The following is a 16983-nucleotide window of genomic DNA, read 5'->3' as shown; positions in this document are numbered from 1 at the left end:
TGATAATAGAAGAAACAGCAGTCAATTTAGAAAAGATAGGGGATCCAGTATTGGAATCAGAATATAAAAGAGCTTTAAAGGACTTAAAATCAAATACGGCAGAAGAGATAGACAATATTCCATCAGAACTTCTGAAATCATTGGGAGAGGTGGCAACAAAACGACTATTCACATTGGTGTGCAGAATGTATGAGTCGGCAACATACCATCTCTCTTTTGGAAAAATATCATCCACACAATTCTGAAGATTGAAAGAGCTTACAAGTGCAAGAATTATCGCACAATCAACTAAACAGCTCTTGCATCCAAGTTACTGACAAGAATAATATACAGAAGAATGGAAAAAAAATTGAGGATGTATTAGATGACGATAGTTTGGTTTTAGGAAAGGTAAAGGCACCAGAGAGGCAATTCAGACGTTACCCTTGATAATGGAAGCAAGACTAAAGAAAAATAAAGACATGTTCATAGGGTTTGTCGGCCTGGAAAAAGCATCTGGCAATGTAAAATGGTGCAAGATGTTCGAAATTCTGAGACGTGTAATACACAACATGTACAAGAGCCAAGAGGGAATAATAAGAGTGGATGACCAGGAAAGAACTGCTCAGATTAAAAATGGTGTAAGACAGGAATGTAGTCTTTGGCCCCTACTGTTCAGTCTGTACATCGAAGAAGCAATTATGGAAATAAAACAAAGGTGAAAGGATATCAATAGTACGTTTTGCTGATGACATTGCTATTCTGAGTGAAAGTGAAGAAGAATTGCATGATTTGTTGAATGGGATGAACTGTCTAATGAGTACAGAATATGGACTGAGAATAAATCGAAGGCAGAGGAAGTAATGAGAAGTAGCAGAAATAAGAATAGTGAGAAACTTAACATCAGGATTGATGGTCATGAAGTAGATCAAGTTAAGGAATTTTGCTACCTAGACAGCAAAATAACTAATGATGCACGGAGCAAGGAGGAGATCAAAAGCAGGCTAGCAATGGCAAAAAGGGCATTCCTGGCCAAGAGAAGTCGACTACTATCAAACATAGGCCTTAATTTGAGGAAGAAATTTCTGAGAGTGTATGTTTGATGTACAGCATTGTATAGTAGCGAAATGTGGACTATGGAAAAGCTGGGAATAGAAGAGAATTGAAGCATTTGAGATGTGGTGCTACAGATGAATCCTGAAAACTAGGTGGACCGATAAGGTAAGGAATGAGGAGATTTTGTGCAGAAACGGAGAGGAAAGTGTAACATCCACGAAATAAATTATGCCTCTAACAGTTATAAATATTATCTATTCGACATATTTAAAAAAAAGAAAAAAAAAAAGAAAGAAAAACAGTGAAAATGATGATAAATATTAATTATTTAATAATATTTTATGATGTAATTGGACATATCGATATGTATCGCACAAAGACAATGATAATTGTAAATTCCTTTTAAGATCTGCGTTTGTCTTTCTTTGTTTTTACCTTTTGTTGGTTGGCTTTTGTAGGTTGTGGACGCATATCAAATTGAGGTCTGTTAAGAAATTGTAATTATTTGTTAATTATTACTTGAGAATAGAGTTCATTATTATTATTATAAATATGAGTGAATAATTATTTGTAACTTTAATTCCTCTCTCAGTAAGCATTATCTGTGTTAATTATTTCTTTCCACTGCAAGGAGCACAGCCATTGATGATAGCGATTTGTATCGCGTTTTTGTCTGTGTTTTCCATAGAAAATAATCAAATGTTTACTTGATGAAGTCTAAATAGCGCACAAAGTGAAAGTAAAGTTTAATAAGCATTTCAAATGCTTATCTTATTTGCTCTAACAATAGAAAATCTCTATCAGGTGTCTACCGCCATCTTAACAATGATCTCAGCGGCAAATTCAAATTACGCAACTCTGGAGACATAAATGCCGAATGTAATACAAATGTGTAAAAATAAATGTGCGCCGGTGGTCCCGAACTCATTTTAATGAAAATAATTCGAATCAGATTGGTTCTTTAAAAACAGTGCTCATAGCACGATCCTTATAACAAACTTTTCTAGCTGATGTATGGAGCCAAAATTAATTAAGCATGAGTTGCAAAGAATATTGTTTCAGGTAACATACATCAGTGTTGCGTGCGGCTGATATTCGGTGGTTTTAATGATCATTTTGCTGAAGATAACTGCTTCGATCATAATCAATAGTTGTATAGAATCTGTTGTATGAACTGTGATTTAGTGACACTTACACAACTTACAGACAACACTTTAACACGACATTAACTTGGAGTTCTTTAGCAACTTGACCCAATCTTTAACCGGGAGAAAAATTATTTAGTAATTACTCAATGTAATAAAATAAGATTATCATTTTCATTTACAAATTAGTTAAATACCAAAACACTGAATAACATACATCGAAGAAGCAATTATGGAAATAAAACAAAGGTGAAAGGATATCAATAGTACATTTTGCTGATGACATTGCTATTCTGAGTGAAAGTGAAGAAGAATTACATGATCTGTTGAATGGGATGAACAGAATATGGACTGAGAATAATTCGAAGGCAGAGAAAATAATGAGAAGTAGCAGAAATAAGAATAGTGAGAAACTTAACATCAATATTGATGGTCACGAAGTTGATAAAGTTAAGGAATTTTGCTACCTAGACAGCAAAATAACTAATGATGGACGGAGCAAGGAGGAGATCAAAAGCAGGCTAGCAATGGCAAAAAGGGCATTCCTGGCCAAGAGAAGTCGACTACTATCAAACATAGGCCTTAATTTGAGGAAGAAATTTCTGAGAGTGTATGTTTGAAGCACAGCATTGTATCGTAGCGAAATGTGGACTGTGGAAAAACCGGGAATAGAAGAGAATCGAAGCATTTGAGATGTGGTGCTACAGATGAATCCTGAAAACTAGGTGGACCGATAAGGTACGGAATGAGGAGATTTTGTGCAGAAACGGAGAGGAAAGGAATATGTGGAAAACCCTGAGAAAGAGAAGGGACAGGATGATAGGACACCTGATAAGACAGGAGGGAATGATTTCCATGATACTAGAGGGAGCTGTAGAGGGCAAAAACTGTAGAGGAAGACAGAGATTGGAATACATCCAACAGATAATTGAGGATATAGGTTTCAAGTGCTACTCTGACATGAAGAGGTTGGCACAGGAGAGGAAATCATGGCAGGTCACATCAGACCAGTCATAAGATTGATGACGCAATAAATAAATAAACAAATAAATAATTAGGCAAGCTTCAAGAGCCAGTGGCTCCTGCTTCAGTCAGAAGGGTTCAAGGGTAAGGAACAGGGTCAAGGAAAAGGGGTAGATTTCGTAAAGACACCTAGAACTGCTGGCCTGGGAGACTTACCGGACAGGATGAGAAGGAAAGACGGATTGGAGACTGCATCACATGAGATTTGAAAACCTGAGAGTTTAAAGGTGGAAGACAGGGTAATATGCAATACTGCTTAAACCTTATGCACGAGTTAATAAGAGTGAAAAGCTAAGTGAATTGTGCATAACAGTGGTGGGAGGGGGACTGTGAAAAATGCACGGGTAAGACAATGAAAGATGTAGAAAACTAAAACGGAGTGAAGAAAAAGAGTAGTTATTGTGAAGAAATTAAGACCAGATGGGTGGTGAGAACCTAGGATATGTTGCAGTGCTAGTTCCAACCTCTGGAGTTCTGAGAAACTGGTGTCTGGGGGAAGAATCCAGATGGCGCATGTGGTGAAACAGGCACTGAGGTCTTGATTGTCATGTTGTAGAGCTTGCTCTGCAACAGGATATTGTGCATTGCCAGTATACACCCTCTGCCTATGCCCATTCATCCTAATTGATGATTTCATGGTAGTCATGCTGACATAAAAGGCCGAACAGTGTTTACATAACAGCTGGCATATGACGTGTAATTTCATAGGTGATACGAACAGACAGATCAGGTGTACAGTCATGGGAACCAGGATGGCTCCTTCCTATGCCAATCTTTTCATGGGTCGCTTGGAGGGGGCTTTCATGGGATCCATAAATCTTCAGCCCCTGGTTTGGTTTAGATATGTTGATGACATCTTTACCATATGGACTCATGGTGAGGTTGACCTGTTAAAATTCTCAAATCTCTGAATACCTTCTCACAATTAAATTTCACATGGTCCCATTCCAAATCCTGTGTCACTTTCCTTGATGTTGATCTCATCCTCACTGAAGGACAGCTACACACATCTGTCCACATGAAATCTACTAACAAATGACAGTACTTACATTTTGACAGTTCCCATTCTTTCCATGTCAAACATTCCCTCCCGTACAGCCTTGGCATTCGAGGCAAACATATTTGTTCGGAAGCAGACTCTTTACAGCAATACACCACTATTCTCACCTCAGCCTTAACTGAATATAATTACCCCATCGGCATATTTCAAAAGTAGATTTCCCAGGCCATCACATCCAATCCTGGTACTGTTGATCCCTCCAAAAACAACTTCGGAGTACACCACAGGTCACTCAGTATTATCCTGGTCTGGAATCTATTAGTCTGCTACATCAAAAAGGCCACGACTTCCTAAAACCTTGCCCTGAAATGAGATCCATTCTGTCTGAGATTTTGCCCACCACACCTGGAATAGCTTTTTGTCACCCTCCCAATCCACAATATGCTTCATATCCCTGTGTTCAACCCTGCTGTAAGACTTGCCCTATGCAACCTCCTACCACCACCTACACCAGCCCTGTAACTGGCAAAACGTATACCATCAAAGGGAGACCCACCTGTGAAATGACACGTCATATGCCAGTGTTAAGTAAACACTGTTTGGCCTTTTACGTCAGCATGACTACCGCTAAATTATCAACTGGGATGAATGTGCATATGCAGAGGGTACATACTGGCAACACACAATATCCTGCTGCAGAGCAAGCTCTAAAACATGACAATATTGACCTCAGTGCCTGTTTCACCAGACATGGCATCTGGATTCTTCCCCCAGAAACCAGTTTCCCAGAACTCCACAGTTGGGAACCAGCGTTACAATGTGTCCTTGGTTCTCGCCACCCACCTGGCCTTAATTTACATTAATTTCTTCCAGCTCAGCATTTCTCCACAATAGCTAATCTCCACTTTAGTTTTCTACATCTTTCATTGTCTTACCCATGTATTCCCCCCCCCCCCCTCCCACTTATTTTTTCACTCTTATTAATGCATGTATGATGTTTAAGCAGTAGTCTCTGTGTTGAATATCACCGTGTCCTCCACTTTTAAGCTCCCAGGTTTTCGAATCTCATCCGATGCAATCTGGTAAAACTCCCCTGACCTGTGGTTCTGAGTGACTTTCCCATAATCTGCCATTTTTCCTACACCTCTCCACCCCTTTTCCTCCACCCCTCTTCCTTCCCCTTCAACCCTTCTGCCTGAAGGAGTCACCGTTTCCGACAGCTTGACTGTTGTTTGTTCTGCCGCTGCTTAGTGAGTAGATTTTTTTTAACTATCCAATTAATTTATTTTGTCAAAACTGATTGTTTTCATTGTCAAAAGAGCCCATGTGGCCATCATTCCAGCTTAGGTAACCCTCTTGTCATCTGTCTTGTTCAAACTGTCTGTTTTCTACCTTGCGCACTAATCCGTTCATTTATTTATCTGTATCAACACTTTGCCCCTACATCTTTTCTAGTACTGGTTTTCATGCATGTAGACGGGTTCACTTTTATCTGCATATAACAGTTCCATTGTTATTTATGAAGTTGCATGTAACAATTTGTAGTTCACTACAATGGAGGCCCTTCTCCTGATCATCTTTCACCGATTTATTTGCAAATTTGACACCTATTTTCTTTCCCACCCTCCATTTATCTTGTTATATGTAATTGTTTCACTTTTTTTTTGTGCATTGTTTTTCACCAAACCACTCTGATCGACTTTCACTGGCGTCTGCTATATCACCTTAACTGCCAAGCTAAGTAGTTTACATTTTCTCCTATGACTTTCTGTTTACCCAGTTTTTAAAATCTTGTCACATTTCACAACCTTCTCAATTATTTCTTTTTTCTTTTCTTTTCCAATTTTTTTCGTATCATGTAGATTGTCCACTCATTGACTCTTATGAACCGTTGTCTGTTCTCACCATTTTTGTATGAATTTTTTCGTTTTTTTCTTTTGATTTTTTCCAAATTTTTTCCTTGCTCTTCTTATGTTTCTCTTTTATCCATCTCTGCTTATCGTTTTTGCCATTCCCACAATTTCTAACACTCCAAAACAGTCCTCTCTTGCCGTCATGAATCCCATGTCGTATTACATCGACCCCTTTTCCTTCACCCCTCTTCCTTCCCCTTCCACCTGAAGAAAGGGCCACTGGCTCCGAAAGCTCACCTAATTATAACTTTCTTTTATGTGTGTGTTTTGCTGCCACTTGGGCATTGCTATAATGAAAATGGTACGTAACACTTAGAAATGGTATCAAGGAATAGATTGTGCTTTTTTTTTTTTATAGTACCAAAATTTGTCATCTGCCTTGGCATTTTTCTCGGTGCTTGTGGGGCTGCTGTACTTGGCTGATTAGAGTGTTAGTTTACCATTGTTGATTCAGTCAAAAATTCTTGTGAAACCAGGTTGTATAACAGTCATACCTGGTACATCCATGAACATCATGTGGCCAGACACAAATGAAGTACACATGGTGGCAGTAGCACATCGAGCAAGTTGACCTTTTGATGAATTAGCCATAAATTATTGTATGTAATATGAAAACATTTTCTATTTACAGATCATGGAGATCACATTTCTGTCAGTTTTTGTAATATCCTTACACAACTGAGTGTTTTGGAATTTTGATCTAGATACAACACTATTAATTAAAGGCACTATCCATAAACGTAGGCAAAAAATAGAACTAAAAGCTACTTATTGGCACTAAGTAAGAAGCATTGACTGAAACAATAATAATAATGGTGAGATGCAATAACTGAGTGGAATCAACGATAATGACTAAAAACCACTGAAACAATAGATTGTTTCCACTCAAAACTGAAGGTAGAGAAGTTGAATTGTTGCCTCCAGCATTCCTCAGGAGTGTGAACTTTGTTGTAGAATGTTTATAGTTTTGGCTAAAGGACTAACTGTGAAATTAAAGTACCAATGTGTGAATGTGAACAGTACTTCATAACTAAAAGATACTGTGTCTCTTACCTATTCACAGGCTGTGAAACATAATTATGTTTGTGTATACAAGTGTGATTTGTACGTATTCTTCATGTACCCCTAAGGGAACTTACCCAGTCAACTTTGTATCCCCAGTAACACATCAACCTAATTAAGTCTGTATTAATTGCATCTGGAATAACTTAATCCACAGCAATATATTAATCAGTTCTAAATGGTGAAAAAAAAGTCATTTTGTATAACTATTTTATTAATGTCAACTATGTAGAGCATCTATCTTTCGATATGTTATGTAATTACTTATTGTTAGTATCATTTAGCTAATTATGTAATCTATCTATCTTGTATATTCTTATACATAGTGACAGTTCCCAGAGTACTTTAAAAATGTATTTAGTTTTGAGTATATATAACTTTTCTGACGACATGCTACATATGTTCGAAGGTAAATAAAGCATTTATATTTTTAGTATTTCTTCCAGAATCATGACTTGTTAGACCAGTGTGATCTAATGAGCTTAAGGATATTTATCTTCTCCCTTTTTCATTGTGGCACATTCTGATATTTTCAGACGTGCATACATTGACTGATCTAGTTATACAAGATACTAAATGAATTTACCAATTGCCCTAATATGCTGTCTGGACATGGAGCTCTGTTCTTTTCCATTTTACATGATTTCAGCCACAGCTACACCTGCTCACTGATACACGGAAGCAGTATCGTTATAAGGCTGTTCAAGCTCTAGCCTTAGTTATTTGTAACTTTTCCCTTTTCATTGCCGGTCAGAAGAATTTTGTGAACTTCAGTGGATTTTTACAGCTTGTCATCAGTTAGCCTAGTGTCAGGAGTGTGGAGAGAACAGAGGACATTTTATTTTCTAAAAAATAATTTTATAGTTTTAACAACAACATATTTCTGGGGTTAATGAAACTCATCAAACTTCCCATGTAAAATTACATGCCCATGAACTATCAGAACAAACTTACATTAAGCTCAGCAATAAAGTTTTAAAGTTTTAAAATTCACCAACATTGATGAGACAAAAGATATAAGTGGCAGAGAAAAGAGATGATAGCACCTTAGTTGCAAATGGGTGAAAAAGCAGGCACCAAAATAGTATAATAGGATGTGAGGAAAATAGGGGGATTAAAGACTTCGCCTAGTAATGATACTGGTCACACATGCAGTGGACATGACAATATCAAAGTATAGGTTTCTCCAACTTCATTCATCCATTCATTGTCATCCACAGAGCCTGTCACAGGATGTATAGAATAAGTCAAAGTATACATTAACAAAAGGGAAGCAACAGTTATGAACTATACATATGTTTACTGTTCAAACAAATTGTTTTTCCTCATCTGTATGCTGTATACATTCAGAGGTTAAATTTGAGAGGTTAGGCCCTAATTTGAAAAATGTTTCCTAAGTTATGGTAAGTTTTTGCTCTTACCATCTACAGTGAACTTAATATCTATATGAATATATTGACATTTACCACAGGACCACAGTTGGAAATGTAGCTAACATAGGACTGTTTACGGTAAGCTTTGCTACACGTCACATAACTAAAAGGAGTCATTAATTCTCAAATCTAGATACACATATACATCATTAAAGGAGCATTTAATAAGAAATGTTTTAATGAAGTTTTGATCTGCAGAGGTATTGAATTTCTTTATTTTTGTCCGATGGGGGCTTGTTAAAGGCTTTAGTACCACAAAATGAAACCTACTCCACAGCCTATATAAGAGGACAAAGTGTAAGTTTATGTTTTTATGTGCTGGCTGTGAAAAGACACATTTCAGTTGAAACTTTTTTTAAATGCATAATATTCTTGTGAGGAACAGTGAGAGTAAATGTAAACATTCACTGTACATCTGTGGTGTTGAGCAGTTGACAGGTGTGTAAAAAAAGTCTGAAATTGTTTTAAGATTTTGGACTAAAAAGCTATATAATCTTCTATAAACCACTTAACACCATCACTGCCATTGTTTGCATTCCTCACAAGAGTTCCCAGGCCATATTATTACGTGTCAATGCAATATAAGCTGATATGCATGGTGAATCATAAGTGAGGGAAAATATTCTGAAGATCATATACTTTTATGCTTAAGTCAAATACGATTGTCATATTTTCGTCCCCTGGACTTACAGTTTACACAATAAAGAAAAAAGTTAACCACTGAGCGAAACACTTAAGAGCCTCAAGGACAGTACATGTTTTAATATCCCGCAGATGCTTTGCAAGACACACTAAATACCTGACATGTTGCAGCCAGTACTAGGAAGACACAGGAAAAAAACTCACTCACCATATGGTACGGCGCAACATTAAAAGAATTTGTGTGCTACACACTGCCAACAGTGACATGGAAAGAGTAGCAGACTGCTGTACTAAAATGTGACCAAGTTGTACCATCTCGCCAATCTTTCATTCTGGCTTATGAAGGCACACAGAACACCAAAATCTTCCTTCACATTTCTTGATTTTATGAAAATAAGTTCTACAGCCATTTCTTGACACAGAAACATATAGGAAAAACAATTTTGTTTGTTGCTCAGTGTGTATCACTGCACAAAATATTTTCCCCAATTTTAACTTACCATGCATGTATACTACATTGATACACAGGAAGCAATACTGCAGACATTATTAAAAAATTGTTTGACATGGAATATCGGTGTGTGGCTGCTTTTACTAAAGAATGGCATCTTTATCCTGTGACTAGTTTGATCAAAGCTGATCAACATGGTGGCACTGGAGAAGCAGCTTACTACAGACATGCTCTTGCATTCCACCAGAAAATGTAATGTGTGATGTATGCTGCAAATTTATAAACTCATCAAATATATTCAATTAGAGGATGTCACTTCAAACAAGGACTCATTTGTGCCAGTACATGTCTGCATTTGCTTTTGTTGCTCAAAATATTTGTGGATATCATTTTCTGATAGGTTGCACAGGACCTTCATTGTTTTTTCTTATTTATGTGAACAATCACATCTTTTCTATGTTGAGATAGTACGTGGGAGATCTTTAAGCAGTTGAGTCAACTAGGACTAGAGATGAAAAGTCTCTAGCTCGTAGACACTTGCTGTATTTTGGTGTACCCACACAATGTCAGTCATATTTCCTGCCATTATGTATAGTAATTTTGTATTATTAAGAGACTTGCAGCTCTGTTACTGTTGCAGTTGCAGTATTTCATCAAGCCTCTGTTACAGGATTGTCCGGAGTAACTTGGATAAATCATCACATATATGGTACTGTGAACAACAGGGTACCAGTCAGCTCATAAAGAGTTGGAAGTAAATTGCAATAATATGGTCAAAACAACATTTACTTTTAAGTGGTAATGGCAGCTTCTGTTCAGTTTTTTAGCATCAGTATACAAAGTGACAATGTGAACTTAAAGAGACAGTTGTCATTTCTTTTTATTGTATGAGAGCTACAACAGAAAGAAAGAGATTTACATTTGCCAGTTAAAATAAATAAAATTTCCTATTATTTGAAAACTATCCACACTTGGTACAGGTCTGCTGCTAGCCACAATGAAATATAAAATTTTTAAAAACTGCCGTTTAATATCACTCCTATTGTCCATCTACTTAAAATGCTTCAAAATTGGACAACAACCCGGCACAACATTTGGAAAAGCTGGTGATAATTGATGCTGCTCAAAATGTTAACAATACATGGCTGCCTTGTGGTACTATATTACCAGCAGGTTTAACCTGCTCTCTGTAACACCAACTGAGAACTTATTGTCTACAAAGAATATGCAACTAAAGGTGGTCTGAAGAACAATTTTAAAAAGGCTTCTGAAAGCTTCGTACATTTCCCCACCAGCTAAGGGCATAAGGAGACAAAGCTGTTGAAAACGACTTCAAGCTATCAAAAGCTTTCCAGAGTACAATATAAAAGGCTGTGTCACAGGAAAATTAAGTCGACACAGGACAAGTGACACTCCGGAGTCCAGAACTTGCAAAGTTTGGAAAGAATGGAGAATTATTCAAGGAGGCCTGTATGATAGAGATTTTAGACTAATGCCATACAGGCAACCAAGAACATTATAAAACTGAGACGTTCTGTCATTAGAGCCAGTTTGGTTTGTTCACGAAAATCTGGCAGAAGGTCTCCGAATGTACCCTATCAATAACTGATAAAGAAAACTGTCGTGCGTGAAAGTATACAATGATAAAAGCAAAACCATTCCAGCAAACATGGGCCCACAAACGAGCCATTTGCGAGATAACTGTGGGCATGTTATTACAATCTGCCACTGACTTCAGCATGGGACATTCACCTAGTAAGTACAGGTGTACCTGAACATAAACTTTTCTATTCATTCCACACCAAACTGAGCTCAAATTTTACTTCGCCTCATGGTTAGGGAAGTGGTATATGCATGACGGGGAACTGGCATATTTTGCTGCTGATCAAAGAAGACGTCTAATATGCCAATATGGTCCAGGATGGATATTTATTTCAAGCAGGGCCTGTACCTTGGCGTCTAAAATCACAAGCCTCAATCCTCTGGATTTTGCTCTTTAGGGTCACCTCAAATGTGGATGTTCTAAGAACTGAAACAGTGAATTGTATCTCAGGCTATTTGAAAGAATTCACAATTCAGTTCATGAGAGGACAACATATCAAAAGTTATGAGTGTACCATAAATAAAAACATGTAATGTGCTAAAGCAATATTGTATTTCTTGTTAATGCAGGCCAAGGTAAAACTGGAGCACAATCAGATGAAGATTTAATCAAAAAGTTTATATTCCAAATACATCTGTAGCAATAGGGATAATATTTCATTATGAAATCAGTGGTGACTTACTACACATCTCGCAAATTAGCAAGTTGTAACAGTCACAAAAAAGTCTTCAGTGATCCATGTAAACATTTATATTGTTATAACTCCAGTCTTGAATTACAATGTTTATTTTTGATCAGGCAGTTAGTTTCAATTGGTAATGACCATCTTAAGATCTGAATAGAAACATGTTATACACTAGACTCTCACTAATCCGGCCATTCCTGGCACATATTGGTGCCGGATTAGTGAAAGTGCCAGATTATTGAGTGTCTGAAATTATATTCATTTATTTTGAAAACACAGGGGGTAAAGTGTATTATGCTTTATTAAACCAAAGAATACAATTTTAAAACAGAGGATATACTCTATTAAATCCAAAAATACATTAATTTTCAAAGAAAACTTAGTCCTTAAGTGTACAATATACTGAACATAATTGTACAGTTTTATCACTTACTATGAAACATGTCTGTAATTTTTAACTGTCGCGGTGATGGTATGCAATGGTGGCATGCTTTATCATGCAACTGCTTTACAAGCATTACGTCGGTACTGCATGTATCTGGTTGTTGCATAATGTACTCGAGGAAGACTTCGGCAGCTTCAGCACCAGCACTGTCAGAAATCTTCATGCTCTTTCCTCCTATGCCCTCTTCATCACTTTCATCATTACTTTCTTGCATGCTTTTCATTATTTCTTCATCTGTTACATAAAGTTTGGTCTGATCACAGTTTTCCTTTTTCTGCCACTTAGTAACATCATCATCAATTTCTTCTCCTCCTGGAAGGTTATGGACCATGTCAGTGTACAAAGTAATTGATAATTCCAAATTGCCTGGCTCATTGTTGTCGCTCACTACTGGATCCTACTCAACATCAATGGATGGCCACAATTTTCTCCAGCTCTTCATTACAGTAGTGCTCTCCACTGTATCCCATGCTTCTGCTGCTTGGAAAACAACATTAGTTATGTTAATTGCTTTCCACGCTTTCAGCAGAGTCTTGATAGCGTCATTTTCACTTTCGTTCAGCAAGGAGACGAGACGTGAATGTCAACAGTGACGTTTAATTGATTCCAAAATCTCCTGGTCCATGGGCTTAATTAGGGCTGTCACATTGGGTGGGAGAAAGAGTGCTACAAGCACCATCAGACTTTAGAGAAACATCTGAAGGATGACTGGAAGCATTGTCAACTATCAGGATAGCTCCCAGTGGAAGCTTTTTCTTCTTTCTGCTGTTACAAATGTTTCCTGGAACCACCGAGAGAATATTTGTCTGTCCATCCACGCTTTCTTCTGAGCACAATTTATGTCAATGTGTTGAAAACAACATGGATGTTTGCATTACAACGCACCATTAATGTTACGCACTGTTTCTGTTGCTTGTAACCACGAGGCTCCTTCTCTTTGTTTGTAGCTAATGTTTTTGAAGGAAGCATTTTGTAAGAGTCCTGTTTCATCAGCATTGTACAAGGCATCAGCAGTTAAAAATTTTTCCTCTATTATCTCTCATACCTTGCTTACAAGTTCATCAGCATCCGTATCATTAGCTGAGCAACTTTCCCCCAGTGACTGTCAGCTGCCAAATGACACGTCGTTCGTTGAATGCAACTGCTTTTTCCTTTATAATCGGGCCATTGACTGGAATTCCTTTACTGCGTTGTTGTATGAACTATCTATAAACAGCTACATCCAGTTCTTCATAACCTTCTGTTTTCCCCAACTCACAATTCATTTGTGTTGAGTACCGTCTAATAACATCTTTCTTTCTGATGTCATAAATAGTTGCTCGACCAACACTGAACTCAGCAGCAATGCCTTTCTGTGAAGAACCTTGATTTAACTTGTCTAAAATTTCTTGTTTCTATTTTAAGTCTAGCGTATTTTGTTTCCTTTCAGAAGACACGATTCCAAACTGTAAAGAAAGCTACAATTTCAAATCCCGTATATAAAGCATTGTTTAACTAAGCATTTTTGTGCATGATAATTCATTGCGCATGTGTTTTTTGGATGTGTGCCGGATTACTGAGGGCCGCATTAGTTAGAGTCTAGTGCATTACACATATCACATCATTACATGTGATGGCACAGTCAAAATCATTAGCCATTTTGCTTTTGTCAAACAAATATAACTGTGGTATGTAAAGAGCACCACTGAGGTGTATATACTGCACATTAAGAGAGACATCAGATTAAATTTTCATTCCACAGATCCAAAAAATGAGACGATTCTCATGGATGTGGAACATGTTATAACAGTGTCTCTCTTCATGTGCAGTATGTTCGCTTCAATGGTGCTCTTTACATACCACAGTTTTATTTGACATAGCTGAAATGATTAATGATTTTGACTGCATCATCACATGTAATGGCTTGGTATGTATAATGCAACATGTTTCTACTCAGGCCTAGAGATGGTCATTACCAACCAAAATTAATTATCCAATCACAAATAAAAGTTACAATCCAAGACTGGAATTACAAAAAGCAAACATCTTGCAGAGGACTTCTTTGAGAACAGATGGCAATGGAAATATTTTTTTGTCTGTAAGGCTTGCAGCATGAACTTAAGCAAAATACTTCATTTTATATGAAGTCAATCCATTAGCTGCAATGTAATTTTTATTTGCTTATATTTAGAGATTTCTGCTTGCCTGTTTTGGTTTTCAAAGCCGTTATCAAGTGCACCTCTGGCTACTGTGAATAGTGGATCTTATTTACACCTTACTTGTAATCAATAAATTCAGTTTTATAAATTATATTTTTGCATACATCTAGGTGGGGTTAACGATCATATGGCATCCAGGGGCCAACTGTGAACTGTCTGTTATGAATTAATACTATCATAATCAAGTAGTTTTATAACACACAATTTTTCCTGATAACTGTTTGAATGTTGGGATCCTTAGATGACGTATGTTTACAAATTTTTCATCTCTGGGAGCAGCAGTGGTGTGTGTGTTACATAGACATTACTGTTGAAGCATTTTTGTATATCTGTTATCTGTGAAGTCATACACATATGATCCTTTCTTATAGTTGAAAATATCAATAAAATTTTGTAACTAAGGCTTGTGTTTCACATTAGTTTGTTCACCGAGTAGGTCATTTGGCGAAATTTCTCGTGTGTGTGTGTGTGTGTGTGTGTGTGTGTGTGTGTGTGTGTGTGTGTGTGTGTGTGTGTGTGTGTCTCCAATTCTTCCAGAATACAGTATAACCCCCTTTTACGTTCCTGGAATTAACATTTTTCCCCGCCGTTCACAACATTTTTTATTGCTCCCGTCAAATTTCATATGTCCACAATGTTACATCACACCTGATTTTGCATCAACGTACTTATAATTTTCCCGCAATTTATGCTTTATGAATAAATGTTCATGGAAAGAAAAAACTGATGTAAAATAAAATGATGATGGCCACCAAACAGTGTTTACAAACATTATGTGGTTAAGTTCTGTGACACCATGGTGCTGTACTTAGTGGATTTAAACCAGTAAATGTGTAAAAGTTGGAACAATTCGTGCCATATCTCCTGCTGCGTCCAATCTCTACTCTGCTTGGTGGCTGATAGGAGTAACTAGGTTCATACAAATAAGGGAATCATTACCAATCACAACCATTTCCAAACTGTTTCTACAGTGCATCTTCAGTTTTGTGATTGTTGTAATCTTTGTCGTACCTCTTTTGAATCATATTTAGTGTGTTTCATCTTTTGGCCACTTGTAGTGCTAGTTGACACCTTCATTCGGTTTGCGTTGCTCAAATGTTTTTGGTTTAAACACAGCACAAATTACATATATTCTCATGCTGAGCAAAATATGTTTCAAGGATTTATTCTTGTTGTTAAGTGTGATATTTATGTATGTATTCTTTGTTCTGTTACACAAAAACAATGTGAGCAATAGTTTGCATGTGTGTAGTTTTCTACATACCTGTAACTGAGGAAGCACAGTACCGATAACCTCAAAAATACGACTACCGTTCAACAGATGCAGACCAACACACAAAATACTTATGTAAATATTTGCCTTTGATATCGAGAAAAAATTCTCAAAATGCTATGTGCGAAGTATGAAAAAATATGTTACTGATGCAGTGTTTTATTATTCCTATAATGAATGACAGCTGCAGGCATTCCAAAAACATAGATAATGACTTATGAAACTGAGTCAAGTGTTTCTGCTTCCCAGTTATTAGTTCCCATTATATTAGCAGTTTTTATTAAATAATAAACCATTACTAGATAATAAACAAGTCTCTGGCAGGAGTACTTTGATGCCTATATGTGCACATAAATAAAGTGTGAAAATAGAAGGGGGGGGGGGGGATCCTACACTTAACATTTACAGCTTAAAACATTATTTCCCACATTTTACACCATTTTTCTGAAGTCTGCAGTGTTTTCAATGTGTTTGGCTTTGTGGTTTTCATTTTTAAGATGTAAGAACAAAGTTGTTCAATTGCTTTCACAAGCTTTCATATGTTCTTTGTTCCTAATGTTGCTGTTTCTTTCCATTTTTCCACTGTAGAATTTGTTACAGTTTTCAAAAGAAAACTTGTACACTCCCGAATTTGAAAATTCTGAGATTTTGGCTTTTCCTGACTGAATTCGTGTTTTCAGAGTAAGGGTCATGCAAAATGCAATTTTTACATTTGTCTTATGTATTACATAAAACACTGTTTAAAATGTTTAGCAACTTAAAATGACTTACAAAAGCTGTAAAAATAAGACTAGACAACAGCTCACAGTGGCCCCCCGATGCCATATCATCGTCAACACCACCTACATGGAAGTAGAAATGTAATTTATAAAAGTGATGTTACTGATCTTAAGTCAGATGTAAATAAGACCCACGATTCACAACACTTATAGGTGCATCTGAATAAGGCATTTTCAGCCAAAACAAGCAAGCTTCTTGGGTAGAAATCTCTAAATACAAGCAAACAAAGATTACATTGCAACTACTGGAATTGGCCTATCAATAGAAATGTTTTTTACTTCTTTTAATTATGATA

Source organism: Schistocerca piceifrons, chromosome 3 (assembly GCF_021461385.2).
Source record: "Schistocerca piceifrons isolate TAMUIC-IGC-003096 chromosome 3, iqSchPice1.1, whole genome shotgun sequence".
Taxonomy (NCBI): domain Eukaryota; kingdom Metazoa; phylum Arthropoda; class Insecta; order Orthoptera; family Acrididae; genus Schistocerca; species Schistocerca piceifrons.
The sequence above is the reverse complement of the archived record's forward strand: the minus strand, read 5'-3'. Positions refer to the sequence as shown.